Source organism: Rhipicephalus sanguineus, chromosome 1 (genome assembly GCF_013339695.2).
Source record: "Rhipicephalus sanguineus isolate Rsan-2018 chromosome 1, BIME_Rsan_1.4, whole genome shotgun sequence".
Lineage (NCBI taxonomy): Eukaryota > Metazoa > Arthropoda > Arachnida > Ixodida > Ixodidae > Rhipicephalus > Rhipicephalus sanguineus.
The window spans coordinates 127464183-127488923 of record NC_051176.1 but is presented as its reverse complement, the minus strand read 5'-3'; the positions used below and the strand labels follow the sequence as shown (position 1 = coordinate 127488923).

The window sequence follows — 24741 nt, the reverse complement described above, 5'->3', positions numbered from 1 at the left end:
AACCATGTTAGTCCGATTTCTTCGCTGATGCCACAAACCGCAAAATTTGATAGCGATTGTGCGGCAACGCCAGCGGTCAAGTAAGTATGACCAGTGTGCGCTGTCAAGTCGTGGCAAAGGCCAACTGTTCACGAGGATTTCACGAACAATGCTCCGTCATTCCCTCCAGGAGCCATTTCTAATTGAGGTCTAATAGACGCGCACTGGTGTGAAATTGCCTCTTTTATGCAGTGCAACGGGTCGCACTCGATGTCACATGTGAACACCGGTGCGCCAAATAAGCTTTTCTTGTTAATTTGTATGAGCACAGCATTCTTCAGGGGCAGGGGCGTAGCCAAGGGGGGAGGGGGTTGGGGGGTTCAACCCCCCCCCCCCCACCCCCGAAAATTTTCAACTTTGCTTGCGTATACGTACATGCACACATACAAACACACGCACGAACATACATAAAGTATGGTTGAACCCCCCCGAAAAAAATTTCTGGCTACGCCCCTGTTCAGGGGACATATCACCGCTAGGTGTTCTTTGGCACAATTATGAAATTGCGATAGAGACTTAAAAAAAAAAAAATAAAGACCCATTATCATTACATAACGTTGAAGAAACCCGCAGGCAGTATAGAACTGTGTCAACATCCTTACATAAAATTAGCCAACATCTTATGCAGTGCTGCCTTCCTCGAATAACTAAAAATAACTATAATTCCGCAGTACTCTCAAAATCAGAATTCATTACAAGGAACGCCTCTAAAACTAAGTGCGCGAGCTTTCGTGCATTTCACACACAAAAAAACTAAATGGTCGAGCAGATCATTAAAGTCAGCCTGAGCGATTAGGAAGGCGCTCGAACGACATTTTGCAATTTTTAACGGCGAATGCAGCGATGCTAAAATTATACGACACCCTGCACCAACAAAGTTTTCCTTATTTCGCGCCGCACTGACTGAGTTTGCCCTCCTGCTGCCATCTGTCGCGGCTCGCGTGAACTACTGCTCCGAGCGCGCTTTGCGTTTTTGTTGCTTCGTCGGCCAGCCCCTTTGGCGGCAATTTCAATGTCGCTTTCGTTTGCAACGCCGATTTCTTTTGCTTTGCTGGCGAGTACACCCAAGCGGGGATTGTTTAGCCACGACACCGCCGTGAGTCATGCCGATATGCACGTTCTTTCTTTACTTTTGTTCTTTTTCTCTCTTAGTTTAGGTTAATTTCGTAGGCCGGAATACCAAACACATTTCCACCGTCAAGATATTCCCGGTACCCCTAATTTCACCACAGGGACGCGTCGTGCTAAAGTACTATAACGCTCATCTCGCGAGGAATCACCCTGACAGCTCTGGGCTCCCACAAACAGGATACGCGAGGGTCATTATTAAGACGACGCTCCACTAATCACCAGTGCGGCGCGCAAATAGGCCTCCGGGCGACGGCAAAATGAATAAACGCATAAAGCAGCACCAGGCCCAAGGCAGTGCTAGTCCATCGCGTAACTGCGCGGAACCACGGGAGGCGCTTTAAACAAAACAAAAAGTGGCGGGAAAAGAGGGGGGGGGGTGACATAACCAAGCGCGCCAGTGGCCGCGGCCATTCGAGCTGAACAAAAGGAGCGCGGGCTCATTCGCCCGCTGCCAACGACACACTGTCTCCGTTCGGGTGGGAGCAAGGTCGGTCAAGTTCAAGGCCTGGCCGCCGCTTTCAAGGGAAGAAACGATGGCCGTCCCTCCGCCGCGCAGGAGACAATCCCACGGTGGCGAAACAATGGACCCTGTACCAGCTGGGCTGGCACTGAGGGGCTTTCGCTTTCAGCCGTTGGGGGGCGCCACATGACTTGACCCCCAAAGCTGCAGGCCGGCGGACGACACCGCAGAACAAGGGGTCAAGTGAGAAAGGAATTAATGGTCGCGCACAGCCGAGAACGGGCAATTTAAAGAAACGGAAAGAAGACAAATACGAAGCGGCCAAGAAGGCGGCACCGCTACAAAAGTACTCGCCGTACCGCGGAGCGGGTGGGGATCTTCTTAGGAACGCCAATTATTCCTATCTGAGACAATTCTCCAGTCCATCAAGCTCCCGGGTCAGAGGTCCGGTACCCTTCGCTTTGTTCTTGTTTGCTCCGTCTCCCCTCTCTTTGCACTCTCACCACCTCACCTTCGCTTTCACCGCGTAGGTTCAAGAGGGCTTTCAGGGAGAAACCGGCATTGTGATTCAAATGCTCACCGCGCTGCACGGTCAGATCGCCGCCACTCGCCTGATAACGAAAGCCTCCGCGTGGAGCGAATTATAAACTTGTCCTCTGCTAGCATAAACATTCAGCTGCTGCTGCGCGCACACACATACACACACGCGAAAGGCAAACCAGCACTAGACGCTGTTTGATTTCGTATTCTCGTCTCGTTCAGTGAAGGATATCGTGGCTGCCGTTGTAGCAACTTGGGGCATTTTGCAACGCCATGTTTTGTTCGTGATGTCATACAGTACGTGCGGTGCTACTGTGGCCGGCTACTAGGATGGGGAGTATACATATGTATTCTGGCGGCAATATTTTATCAACCGTATCAAGGCGCCTGTCCTATTCTCTGTCCTAACTCTATTCAGCGGAAAAGTTATTAAAATACATATTGCTTTCATGAAGGTCCCAATATAAGAAACACATATGCGAATCACATATCATGTAAAATTAGACGCCCCCTAATAGTCCCTGAGAGAGCGCAATTAATTCCTGAGAGAACGCAAGAGAAATGCCCGACGTCGTCATTTCGATTTCGGCGCTTTCGCGAGCCCCATCCGCCGAGCTCTCAGCCGCCGAGCGGCCATGAGGCGCCATCTATGAACGTGGTGGCGCACTAGCGCGCCGCTGCGCTCGGCGCGGTCACGATCCACTTGTTTCTCGACGAGGTTCGCGCAGAAATAAGGTAGTGGGAGTGGAAGAGCGGGAGATGAGCTCGCGCGCCCGCGAACGCTGAGGGGGCCAGAGCCGCGTGCAAATGCGAGATGGCATGACCGGCACGCAAAGAAAACAGTACGCGCGCAGGTAAACAGCAAAGACAAGCGTCGGAGTGCAACAAGCAAAAGTTTGGAGGCGGCACAAAAGAAAGACCCGAAGGAGGAGGAAACATGCGAGGACGAAGGAAGAGGGTGCATGGGGGGGGGGGGGTTCTTTCAGGGAGTGCGCGCGTCGACGAGTACTATCGTGCGTGGACTGGCTTTCCTTTTATTGTGATCCGCGGCTGTTGAATAGCGGCGGCGATTCTTTTGGTCGAGCGGGCAAGACAGAAAAGGCGGACAGCAGAATGGAATAAAAGAAAGACGAGGCGATCGCCGCGGCCCGCCAGGGCGCAAGCAAGAATGAAATGCGGGGGACAGGACGCCGTGCGGTGGGAATGTCGCGCAATGATCACAATAGACCGAAAACTGTCACGCAGCGGCCTGCTAGAAAAATACGGCTGGCTCGCTGTCTAAACACTATGATCAAATTGGAAATGACCCTGTTGAGAAGTCGGACCGCCTTGCTTGGGTTGCCGTCGCTGCAGCACGGCAAGCCGCGGCGCCGAGTCGACTCGCCGTCGCCGTGCCACTCCTTCGAGGGTCACGTGAGCTGACAGATTTGTAAGTATCGGTGACATATACCACAAACCGGCCGCCTGGACAGCCGCACACAGCTAAGCACGCTACGCGCAGTGCCCTCCTATGTTTTGACGCAACGATACTGTGATGGAACAATATTCAGCCTTAACGATGAGGTACAAACTACCCCATCGTCGCGCGCTGACCCAATAAAGTTTTTGCTTGTTCGGGAGTTAGGCGGAAGCTACATAGTCTGGGTTGCGCTTAGATTGAAAACTGTGCCTTCATTTTAACTTTATCACCAGTTGCAGCAAGAACTCTGATAGCATACAGAATGTCCCAGCCAACGTTATAGCCAAGCTGTTGCTTGTTTAATTTCGTAATCATTCATTTCCTAACCAACCAAGTACTCAGTGCGCAATAATTGTGTTGGTGGCAAAATGCGAGAGATGTCCAAAAGCCACATAGCCCTCATAACCCTAATGTCGTATCAGTTTCCTATTTTTTCTTTAAGCTTGGCTAAAGTTAACGGGACACCATGTATTTTTTCCTAACACCTGACATTAGCATACATTAGGATAACGTCAGTTTATATAAGCACTTAACGCTGGAAGCGACTCACCCAAATCATCATGAAGCTGCAGTAGAGAGATCTTAGCATATTTATAAAGAAGAAATGCGCTCTCCCCGTAACTAAAGCATTCGAGGCTGATTTTAGAGGCCATCGTTATTATTTTCGTTTCGAAGAAACTATAAGCTGATATCGACGCATCAGAAAATAGCTACATCGTGAATTTGTTCGACTCATTGCTTGCAGAGATAAAAGCTCACTTTTTGTTAGGCGCAAGGAGAATAACTCTTGCACCAATATCGTTGTACCCTATAGCATTGGAGGTGCAGGCAAGGCCAAGTTAATTATACACTTGCAGCTATATTGGCTTTTTCTTTTCCTTTCTTTCTTTTTTTCTTCCTTTTTTTTGTCACTTAAGAACGTTCATGCCTACAGACTGTGAACTGTCATGCAATTACAGTTTTTTTTTTTTTTTTTCGCCGGCATGAGACTCGGGCTACTGGCGAATATGGTTGATGCGGTAGACAAATAGAGAGAATATCATAAATGAAAAGAAGGGAGGTACAGCAAGACGTTTAAGTACTTGTAAGACTTTGTTGTCTATATATACTCTCAAATGAGGAAAGGGAAGGACAAGATTGATATAAGCTCGAATGACTAAATTTTTCCACTCAGAGCATGTCTCCGGATGGGATTGGTATAGGAGCGACATGAGAGGTTGGGGTGCCGTCTGAATCACACTAGTCTATAGCGGCCAGTCAGCCTCTTCAGCCGCCGCTGTTTGCAAAAATATGCAGATACCGACGCCGCAATGACACCAAACGCAGCCATACCACCTGCTGGATCCTTGTGCTATAAATAATTCAAGCATGAACGGAAGCTTGTAGCTAACACGACTGCGGACGGCATCATTGTCCACAGCCACGCGCGCTCACAAGTGTCATTCAGATGATTCGGTTCCAGTTTAATTTATCCGCGCATTCGCATGAAAATTCTCCATTAACGGCGTGAAGTTCATTTTCGAAGGGATACGAGACACTTTTCCCATGGGACATCTAAGTTCATCCTAATCCATCTTAATTCCGCTACCGAGAAGCCACTGACCCCGGCGATCCGCATTACCTTTAGTTGAAGTCTTGTCGTGTATATACTGCAAACATAAAAAAAAAAAATAGCAGGTATAGCCTTGCCGAAACTCCGTTGTACTTCCTATATTTATTATCACCCACGACAGAATATCTGCACGGGTAAATTAGTCGTGACCTTTCTGTATTATTTTATTGTATTATTTCCTGTATAGATTTGTACGACCTTCCATGCTTCGAGCTCTGCGCAGAGTTGGTCGTCGTCCTGAGCGTTGCCCTCGAACCGGAAGGGTGTAGCGCCCATGCATGGGATACGCAACACGTGCATTGGTCACAACGTCATGCTTCGTTCTGCTCTGCACATCCCGCAGTATTCGAGGTGACCACGAGTGAATGAAGAGTTATTTTATTTTTTAATGCCTCCAAAGTCAAGGGCAACAACCCCTGACGGGCATCGTGCTCTTCACAACGCGCACAACATACGCGCTTCTTCGCTCGTGCGGTTTTATTTCTTGAAACTCGGAGCGCGGCAACACTTTTTTTTTTTTTCGAGTCGCGTATATTTTCAACAGTCCGCGTCTTACAACCCATTTCTTTCTCACCTTCTTCCACGCTTTCAACGCCCGCCGAAGCATCATCGCTGGAACCATTGTGTGCGGGAAGAAATATCCTTGATTCCGGAACTGGCGCCGCCGCCCCCCGGGTTTCCATGTTCTCGTGCATCTGTGTGCGTGCGTGTGGCTGCAGCTACTGAAGAAAGTAAAGGCGCGGCTGGAGGGGGGTGCTGAGGTGTAAGGGAGTTGTGGGTTGCCTCCTTTGATCGACGAAACTCGGGTGCTACCTTGAACGGGTCTTATTAGAATGATTGGGCGCTCGCGGCCAAAGGCCGCGCGCCGTGGGTTGCTGCTACACCGGGGTGTTCGGCTGCTGCCCGCGCCGCCTCGGCTCCATCCATCTCCATTATAATTGATGATACGACAGACGAGCACGCTGCCCATTGCCGCTTGGTTTACCGGCGCGCCACCGGTCAGCGCCGTATACGTGAACATACGGTGCTGAAACACGTGCGATAGCTCCCTGCCGCGCAGATCCTACAATAACAACGGCGTTACAAATGGCTTGGGGGCTTGCAGCGCGTCATGCGAACATTAATAGGTACGCTTGCTGCTTATCTCTTCAAAGATTGATTTAAAGGTGTCGGCTTTAACTGTTTGTCGGCTTTAACTGCTTTCTGTGGAGCCCAACGAGAGCTATAGATGCTGCCACTCTTCGAGATCTATACAGGAAATATGAGAAACGTCAAAAGCGGCTGATCGAAGTGACAACCGAGGCTGCGTGCTTCGACGTATGCCCATGGGAAGTGGGAGAGGGGGTGGGGTGGGGTGAGGGGCGAGCCATGTATAATATACTTGATAAGCGTTGTGCAAAAGTCGATGGGGCACTGCAGTTAACCGTTTTGTTAGTATAAGCACTGCAGTAAAAAACAGCAGCAGCAACAACAAAAAGGCGATGTTATTGAGCGAGTGACAAACTACCAAAACCATAATATTGTCGATATGGATCGCTATTGCAAGCGTATCATGAAGGTGTGGTTTTCAAGTGCCCAAACCGCATAGACTGCCTCATGCTTGCAGCCAGGGCCTGTTACTTTACTAAGTAACCTATGTATCGTGGACATAAACACTTATAAACGACACACAGGCACAGAGAGAAAAGCAGGTCAGTTTAGCTTTGCGCGCACCGCGAGCCCAGCCGCTTGAATATAACCGAAAAAATAAAACGAGAACATCGCCGATTACGAAATTCAGACGTTTTATTTTATTGAACCAACGCCTTTCGCTATATGCATATTCACGGTTTCAGCGACGTTGACACTCCATCCTGTTGTATGGCAAATATGTCCGTCTCGTAATGAGGGCACCATAGTGACATCGGTGCCATTTGCCGGCCGTTGTTTGCTGCTGTTAAATGAGCCTAGAATGACAGATTTGCTCTCAGCAAGTCAAGAGCATGCAGCAATAACAAATGAACAAGTATTGAGTGACTACAGTGCTTTGAAATCCCCAGAACAAAACAAACAAAAAAGGTCATATAAGCGTACGCACGCACTCCATGTTGCGTAATACCGGACACGCGGTCGACCACCGAAAGTTTCAGTTGCAACCGGTTCTGTGGGCCAACGGCTAACAATTTCGGCTCTCCTGCAGCGGCGGCGGCGGCGGCCCACTTACTCGTTGTGCGCGGTCGCCTCGGGAAACAATAATTGGAGTCGCTCAAAGCGCTGTAATCGTCAAACTAGGCAAAATGAGCGGCTGTAGGCGCGAGGCAGTATACGACCAATATCCGCAGATATACGCGGCGATCGTTCGTTGGGGCATTTAGGGCGCGCTCTGAGTACAGCAGTATATATCACCGCAAGCCTTGCTTGACGGTGTGTTTACTACGTGCGTCACGAGACGGAAAAAAACAAAACAAAAAAAACGATATCTCATATGTGCTTTGAAAGTGAAGAAAATATAAGGGCAGTGTCGCGCCCTCATTCGCGGTGCGTTGTGTATGCGTACACGGCTAAATGTCGGTGAAGCGTCGCTTGTTCTCAAGTAACAAAAATCCCAATGGTTCAAACACTGTGAGTAGCGTGATGGTATGACACGCTAAACATCTTCCCTTCCTATTAAAGAGTCTCTTTGGATATCTGGTTAGCCTTTCCTGGCTTGACTTGCTTCTCTCATGCTCTCACTCACTTAGTGTATTTCGGCATTTTATGTGTATAATCAGTGAGCAGATGGGGCCATAGCAAGCGCGATCTGTATGTACTGCTTTTCGTATACCTGTCGTTCCGAAAGACTTCATCCAGCAGGTTTCATTCGACTCCAATAGTAGGCGCACTCTCCTTCTTCGCAACGGTCGTGACTGACTTCACGTCGTACCATCTGTCTGCTTCGTTAGATTCCTTACTCTGAGAAACGTGGTCGTTGTAGTAAATGGGCGGCTGTTTCGTTTGCATCTTCCGAGTGAACCTCTCGAACTGCCGCTCGAACAGCGGGGTCATGCATTATGTGTCGTCGCGCGCTCACATACTGCACGATCGCGTTCTTTTTTTTCTCCAGAGCCACACGCACCATCGTGCGTGCTCTTCTACGTATATATGGAATAGACAGCTCAACGGCGAGGTTGCCTAGAACCCATCTAACCGCTCTACGCTCGTCCGGAGTAGACGGGACGCGCCCCTCGGAGTGACCCTTAGCGCGCAGCACAGTGTAGCGCGCAGCTTTCCCCTCCGAGTCCCGCTGTTGTCTTCGCCAGTCTCTCGACTCGAGAGGCGACTGCTCGCAGAGAAAGCGGAGGGACCAGTCGGTGCGCGCGCGCGCGCCTGTTCTGAAGGTACTGAAAGCTGACGGCGACGGCCCAGGGTTTCCCACGGTCGCGCTAGCTGCCGGCCGCGACGCAGCAGCAACGGCGCGGCTGTTGCGGGCGGCGGCGCCGCATCTCGTCGTGAGGAGCGCCGCCGTGTGCGTGCGTGCAGCCGTGCGCCGAGAGAGCAACAGGTGGATGCGGCTTCCGGGCACGCTCCGAGGTCGATTTAGGTGGCGCACCTCCTGTAGGGCTGCCGCGGGTCTGCGTCCGTCGTTGTCAGGTGTGCGAAGACGGGTAACAAACATGAAAATTGGTTCTGGCAACTGGAGGTTGTGCACGCGATACCAGCGGTTGCCACTATTCGTCGAATTTTGCTCGTTCTTTTCGCTGATTCCTTAGTAGTTGCAATGTGCAACAGACAGGATTACTGGAGCGTCAATTACGAAATGAAACGTCAGAAATATCGACCAGATACGGTGTCGAGAGCTGTAAAAGAGCCGGAATACTTTGTCTTCTGTGACTGTCCGCCGTCTGTCCACAATTAAGGGCGGATTACGGTGAGAGCTCTCCGTCGTGGAAACAACTCGCGGCCTTCGTGCACAAGACAACCACACAGCGTCCTCGAAGCAATGCCTTCACGGCGCCGGAAACGTCTGCGAGAAAAGAAACGCGAGGCAGTGAGTGAATCGCATATATGGCTGCATCGCGCACCCAGGTGGACGCCGTCGCTTTCCCGATGGACCACGCTGTTGTCGATCCAAAGGCGGCGCCGAAGAAAGTGTCGGCTATATAGCCGCGAATGGTGGCGGCGCGTGAGCAGTCGATGGTTGTTGCCGGTGGTCAAAAGAGCGGGCCGACGCGGCGTCATCCGATGGCGGCGGCGGCGCAGAGGAGCGGGTCAGGGGGCGGCAATGGACTGAATGGCCGGAAGAGCGTCAAGGGCACGCGCACGCGAGGCGGCCGCAGCTACTGCTGCCTCTGCGTCTGTGTGTGTGTATGTAGTGCGTGTACACGACGCGGCTTCTCTCGTCGTCGCCGTGAGGCCCCGGCAGCAGCGCCTCCCGTCACCAAAGAGCCTTCGACGGCTCTTGTTGCTGCGCCGTTGTTGGAGCGCCTCTGCTATAGCTTTAGCTTTAATAAGTGGCTGCGATTCTCACAATTCTGCCATATACGACTCACCGGAAACAGGTAACCATGGTGCTCGCGCTGTGCACTGGTGACATTGTCCTGCTCATGTGAGAGCAGTGTTCAAGAAATAGTGTTTTGCGCCTCGTTGCTGGATTGTATTATGGAGTATTATTGTTCCTTTGCTTTTACATTACTGTACCTTTTCACATTGTATACGCTACCTACGCCCCCCCTTCTTGAGCCCTGACTGGGTTCCGCTGTACGTTATAAATAAATAAAAATAAAAATATAAAGGAGTCGATAACGGAGAATTGGTGGCTGGGTGTTTTAATGGCGCTCATGAGAGCAAACGTTCTACTCTTGCTGAGGATATAGGGAGACATTTACTAAAATAGCTGGCATGCTGCACTACCGACATACGGGGTCTCAACGTTCCGCCCATGGAAGTTTGACAGTGCGGGGAAGAACATCTCTTATCGCGCAACTTACTAAGAGTGCATGTGACCGGTTGAAACCATTTCACTTAAGCTCAGAATACTCACGCTCTGCGCTCTGTCATGTTGTCAAATACGGGCAGCTTGCCTTACATTTTAATGCTTACTGGCTTGAGACAGATAACTGAAACCGCAGTAGCTGCAGTCATCTTTACGAGATTTGGGGACATCCATCCGCCTCCTTAGGATTTCACCAGATTCAGGATTTTCTTCGAATAAGAAAAAAAAAATGAAAGAAGAAAAAGAAAGACTGAGATGCCTTGCTGCTTTTCTTATAAACTCACGCGTAGAGTAGGCTGAGCTCAGGGACACTTCCCAAAAAAGTTTCAACGCCGACATTGAATACCTGTGCAGTAAAAGAGAGCAACGTAAATGTATATATCCCGCAAGTCATTGTAAACAACGCACACAGCGGCGTTAAGTGTGAAGCGTATGAGACCTACAGCAAAGGACATATACCCCCCCCCCCCTCCATTTGTTCGTATCCAATCCTGGTAAGAGGGCTTGCTGCTACGACGCGGAAGCGTCACAGTCGGCACGCCGTCGGTGTTGGCTTTCCCTCACGGCAATCATGCGCCGTGCGTATACACGGAGTCATTTTTACGCCAGTCAGTCAGTCAGCCAAAGGGGAGCTCCAACGACGACACGCGCGAACGTTCACGATGCCACGGATGGCTGGCCGCGCAAAGAACGCAGTCGCGCCTCGGCATTTGGCACCTTTTGCTCAGCTCTTCGGCGAGCGAAAACAAGCCGCGCACCGGACAGGCGCGAAAGCGCTCCCATTTTGACGGCAACCCGTGTTCAACAGGGCAGTTCTCATTGTTGAAAACCGCGGGCTTATTCAAATGCCGACTACGCTTAGGGAGCCGCAACGCAAAGGACATGTGTTCACGCGCAACCTACCTCGGCGAGAAGTCTCTCTGTTTTTTAATCGCAGCTCATTGGCTGTTCACGGCATGGTGTATTTGCAATGACATTTACTGTTTGCTTTCAGCTTTGCTAAGTCTGCCGGGAAAGTGGTGGCTGAAAGCGTACACTTTATACGTCGTGTGATTACACTTTCCTGTAGCAGTAGAGCATGTCCAATAGGCTGGGGTATAAATCTTTCGATTAAAAGAAAAATGAATGAAAAGAAGCATAGAAAAAAGAACAACCCTTTGGTGTACGCCCTCTGCCATGCGTCCAGAGTCGTGTGTATACCATTGACTCGTGGCCCCTGGAACACCCGATTATTTTGTATTTAGTATCGGCGCGTAATAATTAACGGACTTCCACGCACACCGGAAAGGTTCACAGCTTTCATCGAGAGCAGCAGTTTATCAGGCGCGGCCTGAGAAACTTGAAATGCGGGTTCCCGAGCGCGTCATGACTTTAGAGCGACCGCCGCGAAAGTTTGTTTCTTTTTAACCAGGCCTTTGAAAAATCATTACGCAGTTTGATCGGCTATCTGCACGCGGCTCCGCTCTCATGGATCTTTTGCCTCTCTCGCCCGCTGCCGATGATTATCGGCGCCTGATGACTAACGAACTCCTCGGCCGCAGAAGTCTAAGAAATTATGATGTTGTGGTCTTCATCTCACCTCTCCGACACACGCTCCTTTGTTTCTTCCGCTTTGTTCATTAAAAGTCCGGCCGCCGCCTTTCGAAGGAAAAGGGGACGCTTTTACTCATCTCGAAACGAGCTGCCCCGAGAGCTGTCCGTGGCCCGGCGGCCGGTGGTGTCCAGTCTCCTCCGGCGCTCCTTCCAGCCGCCCGGCTCATCAGCGCCCCTATTACAGCCACGTTCGTAATTGAATCAACGACCGAGTTGGGCCGATTTATGCGGAGTTCATCGCCATCCGGAGACCCTCCCATTAATCACGCTTCGCGCAAAACGTGCTCGTTACACGTCGTACGTCGTTCTGCGCGGGGCTTCGATAACTCTGTTCGGGTCCGATGTCTTGTTCTTCTTCTTGCGCGTCTGTACATATGCACGCGGGCGACCACGCCCTGGGCGATGCGATGCTCGACGCACGACGCCGGACGCGCGCTTTTGCCAGCCGCACGCGGTCGCTTAGGAAAGAAATTCTTCTCCCTCGGCGTGATGGATCGCGCGCCCAGTCACGAGGCGACGGGTCCGCGTCAACGGCTGCGCGCTCCGGACGAGCCGAGGTAAAAAAAAAGAAAATAAAAGGAGAGTGTCCGCCCCGTTTGCTTCCAGCGCCAGGGATCGAACATTCTTCATTCCCGCGTGAATCCTCCGTTCTCATCGACGTTTCGGCATCACGTGGCGCAATGGATAAAGTGAAGAAGCGCCCCAACATATACGTGACGCCCAGAGGCACCCCCCCCCCCCCTGTCGTGTGTTCGCTATATTCGGTTCGGATGTCGCGGTGAGCTTGACTTATTTTGCTACTGTATACGCATGGGAACTTTGTGTTTCGCCATTCTAGTTCCATGCATCATATTCTCCCACCAACCCCGATATCTCGTTGTTATTATTATTTTTTATTTCCCGGATCACGTTACACCGTGTGCTGTTTAAAGGCGTTGTACCTCGCTGCGCGAGTTTGTTGAACTCGTCCAACATCGAGTTCAGCGTGGTGAATCAGTGGTGCAGGAACCATTCGCGTACAGGGTTTGCTTTGGTAAACTTTGTCATATATCCGCCGTTGTAGATGTCACTATTAAATGAGTGCGTAAACTTGAACCGTATGTATAGTAAACCGCCATCAGAGTCGCCTTTATCGGGCAGTGGCTAGTGCAAAAAGTGAAACAAAATGGAAAAACGGTGTAGCGTTTATATAACGTGTGCACATCAAATCTCATCACGTCCGTCGTGGCCCAACGCATTGTTCCGACGGGTGAAAAGAGAGGGTGAGCGACACTGTATATGTACCGGGAAGATCGGTGGAGGCTCGTGCAAGAGCGGGTTCGATAGCCGCCCTCCAATCAGCCCCAGGCTCGCGGGATGTGCCTGGCCATCGGGAGGAACAGCTGTCCAGCGCACGATAACGTCTCGCTCCTGCTGCTCGGCGCAGCCCAACGGATCCCCCGGCCGCCGCTTCAGCCGCCACAGTGCATGCAGACATCTGCTGTCGGGCCTTTCAGCTGGGCATGAACGTATTCGCAGACCTGCCGGGATCGCTAACTCGATCGTTGAAACCGGTACCATCGAGCTCCTTGTAGCGCTTCAGAAAGAGAGAGAGAAAGTGTATTTTGTCGCTTGAATGACGCGAGAGTGACCCACTTTGTCATAATATCCCTGAATGCGGAAGGACCATGGTATGACCGAGGGCAGTAATGCATCAAAGAAATGCAAATAACGAGCTTTTACCCGGAGAAGAACAAAGAGCGCTTATGTTGCATTTGTAAACCCAAACTATACCTTTCGGTACCCCCTGACTACGTGACCTGCGCAAAGCTGATGCTGCCTTGTAGAATCACTTGCGAGCTATTTACAGGAGCTACCGGCAATATTCCCCTATATTAATTCTCTGCCTCAAGCTCTTTCTGCGTTTACGCCTCGTTCTGTCGAGGTCACTGTGTGCCTCAACAGCATCCATGGGATACCTTCATTCATTTTTTCTTTCTCCCAGCCCTTTTTCTTTTTCTTTTCCTTTCTTACCTCTCCATCCCCCTTTACCCTTTCCCCAGTGCAGGGTAGCAAACCGAAAAACTTTCTTCTGGTTAACCTCCCTGCCTTTCACTTAACCATTCTCTCTCTCTCTCTCCCACAGTCCCTCCCCGCTGTGAAAATTTTATTCTACGCCTCTGCAGTGCGCGGACATGTTGCGCGACATACCTAATGTCACCGACAGTGTCGCTCATTGACGTATTGGAGTGCTTATATTAGGCGTAGCGGCCGGTACATGAGTTGGTAACCATATAAAGGGGTCATTGTTGTGCAACAAACGCTATATCCTTCGTTCTGATTGCATCCCTGCCGGAGCAGCTGGCTGAAGCGGAACCCCTCATATATATCATTGCTCCTCTGACGTTTCTCAGAAATGTTCTTTTTTACACGTTCTTTTCCCTGCATATAATACCTGCGACGCATCACAATGTCAGTACGATATAGTCTTCATCCAAACAGGCACATACTTGTATACACTGCTCTAACTCAGATCAAATATCACACATCAGGAGTGCCCGTGAAACCACTATAATCACCACTACTGTTTCCCACTTCTCGGTAGAACGTGAGGGCAAGTAAGGTACCTGTATACCCGGACTGTATGCATCCGGAGAGCACAGCTGCGACGCCAGTGATATACTCCAGACCTGGTTTCTTTTTCTTCTGTTGTCGCTGCTATTCTCCGCCTTCGGTTTTTTTTTTCTCGCAACGAGAGCTTGCTCGAACGTTTCCTCGGGTCATCAGCTGCTCCGATCGTCGGCGGCGTCTCTTCTTTTGGGGCTTTTCCGACAGCATGCGGCCGTATGCAGGCGTGCCGGTGTCGGCGTGGAAAATGCGACGGTGTGGAAAATCGGAGGGAAGACGCGGCCCCGCGGAGCTCGCATTGTTTCCCTGTTTTGTTCGCATGCCTCCGGGAGGGGGCCCAAAAAGTATACCTGTCGCGGATGCCGCAATAGATGCTGCGGGATTAACTCTTCGGCTGTCCGTATTTTAGCGCGGCGTCACGGGCTGCACCCCCGCTATCTCTCGAGGCTATCTGCAAATACCACGCTCCGGGCGAAACAAGAATGGCGTAGCCTGTGTTTTTGTACCGCACTTACTAGATTCTCCTCCATCCCTCTCCCGATCTCCCCTCTGCAGTATACTTATTTTCTTTCCTTTTCTGGGCGACCTCGCGTGTTTCTTTAAATTGTTCGGTGGTTAGCGAAACGTTTTTTTTTTTTCTTTCTACGTCTATAAGTATCTCCTTACAATAGCATTCAACTAACGATTACGGATATTCGTGATGTCCTCTTGCGTGTTGGTGTAATCAGTTCGCTCGCGGCATCAAGTACGTGCGTGCTCGTTTCGTTTTAGGTTTCGATGTCATGTTTCGTCACGCAAGAGTCTTTATCACCTTTGAGTAAACCTAACAGCCTAATTTTCCGTTCCATGTAAATGGTATTTTCGCTAAAACGCATCTTCAACGAGGTCCAAGCTGTGTGAGATCGCGGCCGCAATGAACAGAATTTTTCTATTATCTAAAAAAAAAAGTGAGTCTTTGAAGGTGCAAGTCTCGGGCGGACACCATGACCCAAGTTGCGCCATTCGTCGCGTTCGAGTCCGAAAACTGCTCTGGTTTTTATTTTCTTTCCCCCAGAGCGACCGAAGGTGCCTGGATTGTCTGCAACCGGCACTGTCGTCAGCAGCCGGGAATGCTCTAATGGTTGTCAACGACCTCCTTCAATAGCTCGAGCGCACGTATTGACAGGCGCGCCAGGCCCGACTCTCTACAACACGACGAGAGCTTCGAGAGCGCTCGAGTCCACGGCGGTGCAAGCAGCGCCCGTGCCGCTGCTTCGACAGTTCTTCACATATAGCTAGGAGACAGACGCCCTTCATCGTGTCTGCAACTCTGTCGTTTCTTCTCCCCTCATATTTTCCCGTTCTTTTTCTATCGCAGCTACCTTTTTTTCTTCTTTCTTTTCCATTCTCAAGGCGTCTCTGGCCGGCCGTCTCAGCTTGCATATATGTATGGAAGCCAAGGCGCGCCGAAGACGCAGCGGCGGCCCGTGGGGGCGCCTCTTCTGTTTCTTTTTTCCGGCTGTTTCTGCAATTTGTCGCTCTCGTCGCTGGTGGTGCTGGCTGTTGTTGCTTCCGGCGCGCACGCGTCAAGTGTGTACCATACGCTATAGCGGAGGAGACGCCGCGCCCGACGCTCGTCGTCCCGCTCGCGTCTGCGATGATGCCTCGTTTGCGCAGTGGACCGTGGCCCTGCGCGTTTTGCGCCGCTGATATGGCCGGCGCGGGTGCTGCTGCGGCCAGGGATGAAAGAGCTCTCCGGGGCTGGGCCCGGCAAGGGGCAGCCCGGCCTTCCTCGTGACCGGAAGCGGCGGCCCGAGCGTGCTCTCTTCGCGGCAGCGATGATGCTCCCGCCGCCGGCCCGAAGAAGCACGTGTCTTGAAGAAAAAACAGAAACGTGTACCGAGCGGGTGCCCGTTGACTGTTCTCAATCTTTCGCTCACCCTGGCCCGCTGCGCCGCCTTCATTAGGTTCGTGCCGTTTCGGCCGGAGCTGATGTAATTCGTATATATACGGCTGCAAACACGAGAGTCATTTGTTGGGCCGGCCGGAGAGGCATGCGTGCCTGCAAGCGAGGTGAGACCTTGCGCGCCGCAACCGACTATAGCTAGCTGCGCGTGTTTCGGCAACTGGCGGGAAGCGCATTACTCAGGCAGTGCTCTTGAAGCAGGAATACAAATTAGTGAGCTCTCATGCCTTTATTTGCAACGAATTTAATAGGTGAGCGAGAGAACGTCCCGTTACAAATGAACCGTTCGACTTGATTAAGAGATATAATTTGTTTCGTGCAAGAAGCAGTGCACGAAATCGCAGTGTCTAGTTCACTGGAGAAGATGCTGGAAGCATGCAGCGCGCTTCTTTCTACATCCTCGTAAAGATTTATTACTCTTAGTCTCCTTTAACGATATTATAGATATTCTGCATTGCTCTGAATACCTCTACCTCTTTCACGTATACCGTTGCCACATGTTGCGGAGGCTCTTCAATAGCTCAATTAACGTTCACGAGTACATAGATTGCCGAGTACGAAAGAATGGAAACAGCACAGATGCTTAAGGATACTATGAGCTAACAATGAAGGAATCTGTCTTTGTTCCTTACAGCCGGAGAAAAAGAAATCAAGTTGATGGAGCACGGTGGGGGGAGGGGGGTGAACGGAGCTGAACAGCATTTTACGAAAGCTACATATATAGCGAGAATTTCTCCAAAGAGACGTTGCTTGGTTATTAAGGTCATGCAGGCATGGTTTCGGGTGCCTCTCAGTGGTGAATTTGCAATACAGGCTCGTAAAGAATCCACGCCCCCATACAGATCTCACGTTTTTAATTCTTTTGTTTCCCGCGGAAGTCACTGTTCGTCTGATATTCGGCCGGCACACTGCGGCTGCCCTGTGAGTCAGACCTCCTCGCCCATTTCCCTGAGGGCGCTGCCAGTCTCTTATTGCTTATTTTCTGTGCCGGAGGATGCGCGATAACCACAACTTTCCGAGCGCCCGTTTGCGACCGGCTGTTGTCGGATGGGCGGGAAAAAAAGCTCCAACCGGCCAGCTATCGAGGCACGAGCGCTTTCTGCCGCAGGCCCCCCTACCTGTGTTTCGAGGTTCTCGTCCGCAGCATGCAGGGAATACACCGCTCGGTCATATAGGCTCGTATGTAGGTGCGGGAAGGCGGCGGTTGCCCGAGTTGTTCTCCCTCGTTTGTTTATATACCTTTCCTGCTTTTCTGTCTTCCTAGCATAGTTCTTTACGCACGGGGAGGGCGTCTCTCGCGCGCGTAGCAAAAACTTACAGAAATCGGCGTGCGCGCGCGCGCACGGGCGCGTGCGCGCTCGGTAACCATCTGGTGCTGGCGGAAGTGGCGCGCCGCCGTGCGAGCTCGTCTGGCCAGTCGTCCCCTTCGATCTTCGAAGCGCTCCCGTAACGACGTCGAGAAAATTTAGAAAAAAAAAGAAGGAAAAGAGATGAAGACGAAAGGAAACTGACCCCAACACGCCCTCTTTCGAAGAAGATGGCGCTGTTGTATAGCATATACGAGCTCCTCCACGGGCAATATGGTCTTTATTCTCGAGAATTATGCACTGTGCTGGCCGCACGCGTAATGCTTGAGCTTGGGACGCCCTTGTCAGGGCGTATTTCATCATTATGAGTGTATCAGCTGAGAAAGTGCGCTGCAGTGTGCGGTGAGCACACCACTTTATCAATGGACGTTATGTATATCAAGACTGTCGTTGCGCATCCAAACATGGTATACGTATGGTCCAGCTTGCGTAACGAGACGCACCGGGGTTTCGTAACGAGCGTCTCCGTTCACGCCGCGTGTTGTATAATTCTTGGCCGTTGACTGTCCTCTTACACCGCAGGCGGGCGTCTGTGCTGCCATCGCTAGCACTTTCATGCGAGGTTCGCTTCACATATACGGTGGCGCTTCACGGTGGCAATGGATAGAGCGGAAGCGCCGCGCGACTATAATGAGACCGCGGGCCACTATAGCGGTGCGCGCGTCGGTAACCGGCGAAAACAAAGCTAAAGAGATGCGGGGGAAAGGAGACTGGCTTTTGTACCGAGAAATTGCGCGGATAATAGTTTCGGTACCTGTGAGGGCTGGAATTGCGTCCACGCGGCGGCGGTAGCATATGCGCGCGCACGCGGCACAAGCCGTGGTGGAGAGGGGAGGGGGGGTTTGAGACCTAATCAGAGTGACGGTGCTGCTGCAGCAAAGACTGAGAGAAATCGGGACCGCCGTAATAAAACCATTAATGAGCAAGAGAGCGCGAATTCGCCCTACGGCGACTATACAACGCCGCAGGGGAAAGAGTTGCTTCCTCCGCAACGCGCGCTCTCTCTATTACAGTACACGAATACGGGGGCGGCATAGCGAGAGCAAGAAAGAGGGGTGGTCTCGTACTTTACTATACGCTCGCCTTACTATTATGACTGGCCCGTTCTTTTATTTTTCTTCTCCCCCTTCTTTTCTGCCCGCTTGCTTGTGCCGCTGCTGTCCTCTCTGCGCCGGCAGGCCCTTTCTCGTAAGTGGCAGGGTCTGCTGCTACTGCTGCCGCCGCTATTACGCAGCCTTTGTCTCGAAAGGAGCTGCAATTTTGTGCGCCGCGCAGTCGGGAAGAATGGCGGTGCAACTCTAGCGACTGACGGCACGGTGGCCGCTAGCAGTGCCGGCGGGGGAGTCTGTTTAAGAGTCGGAAGAAGCAGAAAATGAACATGCACGTGTACGCACGTCTCCGCGACGGGGCAGTTGCAAGAGTGCCTCTCGTCAGGACGGCCAGCGCCTCCACTGTTTTATTTGTTACTCTCTCCTCTCTCGCTTTCCCTGTTTTGCGAAAGTATACATTAGCGCACGTGCTTCCAATGTGTGGTTTAGAAAGTCAGATCGCTCTCGTTCTTTTTTTTTTTCATCTGTCGTTAAAAGGTATACACTCCGGGGCGTCTTTCTGCGATAGTTTGAAAGAAAAAATAATAAATTCTGGGTTGTTAGGTGCCAGAACCATGATACCGCTATGAGGCACGCCGTTGTGAAGCGACTCCGGATTAATTTCGATCACCCGGCGCTCTTAAGCGCGTGCCTGAATCTAAACACACGGGCGTTTCTGCATTTCGCCTCCATCGGAATGCGACCGGGTCACCGGAAATCCAATCCGCGTCCTAGAGTTTAGCATAAATACCTTAGCCGCCAACCTAACACGGCGAGCGATAATTAAAGAATATATATTTCGCTGTAAAGTAAATCGCGCTGTTGTAATGGAAGTAATACGACCCATAGCTCCGAAAGAAACAACAGCAAAGAACTGAGTGTATATAGCCGCGTTAATCGGGCAGTCTGGAGTGTACAGTTTCGCGAATATTGAAATCGATCGGAGAAAGGACGCGGGAAGCGGAAACGGGAGAAAGCTGCTCAATTCGCGTGTTGTGCGAACGAGACAGGTCTATCCGGTGGAAGCCCAAGAAAAAGAGCACTCTGACTCGAGTCTTGGCGGACTGCTAGAATTATACGAATAACGACAGTGCTCATTAAGTAAAAAGGGAGCGCGAACGATAGAAGGAGCGGCGCTCACAAAAAATAATAATAAAATGGATAATAAAGATAAAGCAGGCGATTGGAAAGGACGCGGAAAAGCAGCACACGTACATAAACAAAAGACACCAAGGAGGCGCTTGCGCCGAGCGGTGTCTGCTGGCTCTAGCGCAGCACCAAGCGTCGGCCGGCCGGCCGCCAGAAAATGAGACAGACAATGGGACGGTGAACGGCGCCGCGAAGACAGGAAGAAGAAAGAAAGAAAGAAAGAAAGAAAGAAAGAAAGAAAGAAAGAAAGAAAGAAAGAAAGAAGAAAGAAGAAAGAAAGAAAGAAAGAAAGAAAGAAAGAAAGAAAGAAAGGAAAAAACTCTGAATCTAGGAATAAAATAAAGTGGAGTGTTCCGCTGTTTATCGAGGGAGAAGGAAGGGACGGTGGATACGGAGAATGTAGAAAATAAAGAACGATAATGATAATAAAGAAGGTGAAATGGGATGAGGGGAGGTATACAGAGGACTGCGACGTGAGAACGGTAACGAAAAAGAACAAAGGGATTTCGCTGGCAGAAACAAACTCGCTCGCAACAGAAAACCACCCACCCAGGTATACCATTTCTCATTTCGCCCCTGCGCTTAATTCCATATTTCGTTTGCACCTTACGTTTACCGTAGTACAGAGGCCTGTCCGCATCCCCCTCCCCCCCCCCTTCCCCACTCTGTGTGGGGGCGTTTACCCTCTGCTTTGGAGCCGTCCGCTTGAATGTGTGGTTCGTTTGAGAAACCCGGTCCGAGCGCGGTGACTCCTTTATTTGTGCCTTCTTATTTTCTTCTTTTTTTTCCCTCGCGTTTGTTATCCGTCTTCCCAGAGAGCTTTTTCTCCAGAATTTGCTTCTTCTACGGCCCTGCGCAACATTATATATATATTTTTTGTTGTCTCATTCCCTCCTCTTTATGTTCTAGCTTCGCGTATTTTCAACGAGCACCACACACTATAGGAGCACTTTAATTTGCGAAACGTCCCGGCGGTGGCTATCAACGCAACGGCGTAGACCGGAAGTCAGTGACATCACAAAAGGATAGAGAGACGGCGGGGGAGGGCTCCTGTGCGAAGCCCCGGATAGGATGAAATTAAAGTGGCAGACGAGCGGCGATCGTGGCGTTCCTTGGGAGAATATATAAGGGTGTTGAAACAAAGACCCCCTGCATATATATACACACGGTGCACGCGTTCTAGTCAGGTGGCTAATTTGCGTTTCTTTGTTCGTTAGTTTGCGCGTGTGCTTGCAGACCCTCTTAGCCGTTCGGTCTTCGTATTTCTTGTGTACAGGCTGTCTACTCGTGCCGCCTGCGTATACAGTACTGGTGGGCTCTGTGGAGATTTATTATATAAAACAGAAAGTGTTGGCACGACCGTGTAAGGGTATATATGACAGCGCATCTGATTCCTTCTTCAATGGCGCGTGATGAAGATTGAGAGGTTGCAGCCGTGCGGTTTGTATAAGAAACACCCGTTTCCGAGATACTTCCCACCGCGTTTGGCGCGACTGAGGCGGTGCATGGTAATATTAGAACGCGAGTTTCGAAACGCAAACTTCCGAAACGGCTTCTGCCCAAGATCGCCGCCATTGAGAGTCAACAGTTTTGTTCGTCCTACAGCCATGAACGAAACCAAATCGAAGGGATGAACATATCTCCATTCATTCGTAGAAGCATGGTCACTCCGTGTGGCTTTTTCGGCTATTGTTTTGCGCCTTGTAAACAGTAATGACGGCAAGCTTTCTCAGGTTATGTCGTTAATTAAGCTCTCTTCGCGACAGCACCGTTTTTCCGTGTAGAAAATGTTCGTTGTCTTCTCCACATATTTAATTTTTTTTCCCTTTAAAGTTGCTTGAAAGTGTTTGTCAAGTTCTATAAAGATTTTTGAGCATGGACGCTGACTCCGAGCCCGGACACTGCACTGCTATACAGAACGCTATGGCCCGCTAAAAGCTGCGCAAACTCTGCGAATTTAGTTCGTCGTCCTTGCCAGAGCTTAAATACTGCGAAGTTTGCGTCACAACGCAGAGGTGATTTTCCAAATTACGTCTTACGGCGGATATATATGAAGCAAGAAAACAGCCGACGTTTGGTAATTTGAACCGAATGGTAATGGTCAACAAGGTAACATTAACGTCGTAATTAGAGCGCACAGTGTTGAATGAGCCCGGCACTGACGGGCAATTTGCGCGTAATCGCAACTACAAGCTTTCGCTGCACCGCCAACGGCTGCACACTTTACCCGAGTGCTTGAAAACGCAGAAAGAACGCCGTTGCGAAGACTGGGGTCGGCAGAGAGAGGGTTTGGTTTTAGGTGAGCTCCATTTGCAACCGGGACTAATCACAGATAGGCGCCCGGACTTGTGCCTTTAGATATGCATTCAGCATGTGTATATGCAACATCCGCTCGCGTCATCGCATGCACGTTTTCTTTTTTTTTTTTTTTTCGAGTGTCATACCATCGTGACTTTCCGGAAGTTGTGGCACTTCGTTGTTAGATTTTGGTAGTTGTCGTGTTTTGCTCCAATAAGAATTATATATGAAGATGTGTCCCTCTTTTCCCCACCATTACAGAAAGTTTACTACAAAATTATTCGCATGAACCCACAAACTGCTTCACTACAAACTCGGGAGTCTTCGTCCATTGTACTCAGCTGAAAAAAGAGTGTATTATAGGCTCTTAACCAGGTCCCGCTTAACGTACTAGATATAACCAATATGACCTGCAGAAAACCGGACATTTTTCGTCTGGTTTCCTGGATATAGCCAGCATTTAACCAGGGCCTGATTAACAATGTTGTGATGAATCTGATCTCGCCTAGAGAAGGGCAAAAGCGCCAAATGTGGATGGCGTCAGCGAAGGTGTGGAATTTTAAGAAGGCCCTGGAAAGCAGGTGTAAGTATGCGGAAAAGCAGCTGCGATGTTGACTATGCAGCATTCATAGGCTATACAACCGCGGCTATACAGACCGCGTCGTCAAACGATAAACCACCAAAACCGGCTGCTACTTTAATCCAGATCACCGGACCTTATGACTCTTGGCTCCATGGGCTCAACCATCGTGTCTATATACTGATGTATATTGCAGAAACCGGCCTTAGTTTGTATATCCGATAGCTTATGCCTACGGGCACACTTTCGATAGAAAAAAAAAAAGCGACTCGTAAAGGACCTCGCGAAGTTGTCTCAGTCATTTACGCTGGTTTATTGTTTATTGTTTAGAGTGGAAGGTAGTTGAACCAAGTCCCTTCCCCCGGAGTAGGATAGCAAACCGGACGCGCGTCTGGTTGACCTTGCTTCTTAACCTTGCTCCTCCTCCTCAGTACTGCTATGCGTATTGGAGAAGAATAAATGAGCAGAAGAATAACAACAAGCGGGCATTGATGTAGGGGTCAATTGATACTTTTATGTTTCTTTTCCTTTGTAAATCCAACGGAATTTGCGTTGGCCTCCATCTCTCCCGATATATCATCGTGCCAATTGCAACTGTCAGTTATCTGCCGTGAGCCGTATATACGAGATCAAAGTTACTGAGAACTATGTATCGGTGCTATACGAAAGGGTGCACTATATAGTCGAAAACGCGTAAACGGACACACAAAGCTACACGTCGAACCAAAGCGTCGAACGAGACAACACGTCCCTTGGCGATATGGGCGGCCTTCTCACATAGCCTTGTGCTGTGTATGCTGTTGGGCACAAAACCGCTTCGGGTATAATTGCTGCACGTGAAAAGTCAATAAAAAGTACCAAAGCGAAAGCCTTGAAACACACGAAGTGGCGTTCAAAGAAGTAAGAAGTGAAGGAAGGATACACTGTGCGTTTCTGAGTACAGTCGAGTAGATCGGCAGGCTGGAGCCCCCTCACTCGGCAAATGGAAGTGGGACCGCACGCGGATATACCGCTGGCCGGCTAGCCGCGCTGGATTGCCTCGTTCTCTGGACCGGTCCTCGAATATTACCGGTATTTCGAGTTTCCCGCAGCCTCGCTTCGTTCGAAAGCAGCTGCTGGGCCTTTTTGCCCTCCCCTCGTCGATTCCGACCGAGGCCTGCCAATCTGACTTCCTGCTATTCTGATCTAGACCGCAGAACGACAATGCGCGTACTTGGAACATCGCGCGGTGCCCGGGACTTAACGGTGATATTGCATACTTTGACTTAACGCGTGCGGCGATTTTCGAGAATCTTGATTGTAATCCCTTTTCTCTCTCTCTGTTTTTTTGATAATCTTTTCTGTTCAGTGTTGGTGGTTTTCTTTACGCACGAAAGCAAGCTTTTTTTGCCTGCGACCCAAGCTTTACAACAGAATGAGGTCGATATATAGGAATGACCCAGTGGCCGCTTTCGCAGCGGGAGCACGCGCGGGATCGATTGACACATTACCCACAAGTTTATCATCTTGATATCTGGTGCCCAGGACGGACGGCCTCATGTGACCATTATGACGGTTGTCTGAGGCACACTGGCGAAGTGGCGTGCGCGTACCGGATTTGACGGGACAGTGCTCGTGCGCCATGGACTCCAGTTGACTCGGCGCGAAAGAAAACAAGCAAAGATAAGCGAAATGCTGCCGCTTTCTTTGTTTAGCCCGCGTGTCGGCCCGGGCTTCCGCTCCACAAATCGATATCTCGTCAATCCATTGTCAGCTACGCGCGCCCTTCCACATGGAGCGCGTATACAATGCCTAAAAGTGGTCGTTGCGCCAGTGCAACTCAAAATTTAGGGCTGTTTCAATAGCAGGGTCGTGTCGACGTGTATGTGATATACGATTGGTAGCCGGGGCGTGTGCACGCTGTCGACGTTCGAGTTTTCGTT

General features: G+C 50.5%; 1 protein-coding gene across 16 annotated transcripts in view; it reads right to left on the bottom strand.

Annotated features, from left to right (window-relative positions):
* The window catches only part of LOC119397558 (paired box protein Pax-5), a 364233-nt gene that overhangs the window by 131620 nt on the left and 207872 nt on the right, over positions 1-24741 (bottom strand). The window lies entirely within an intron of this gene.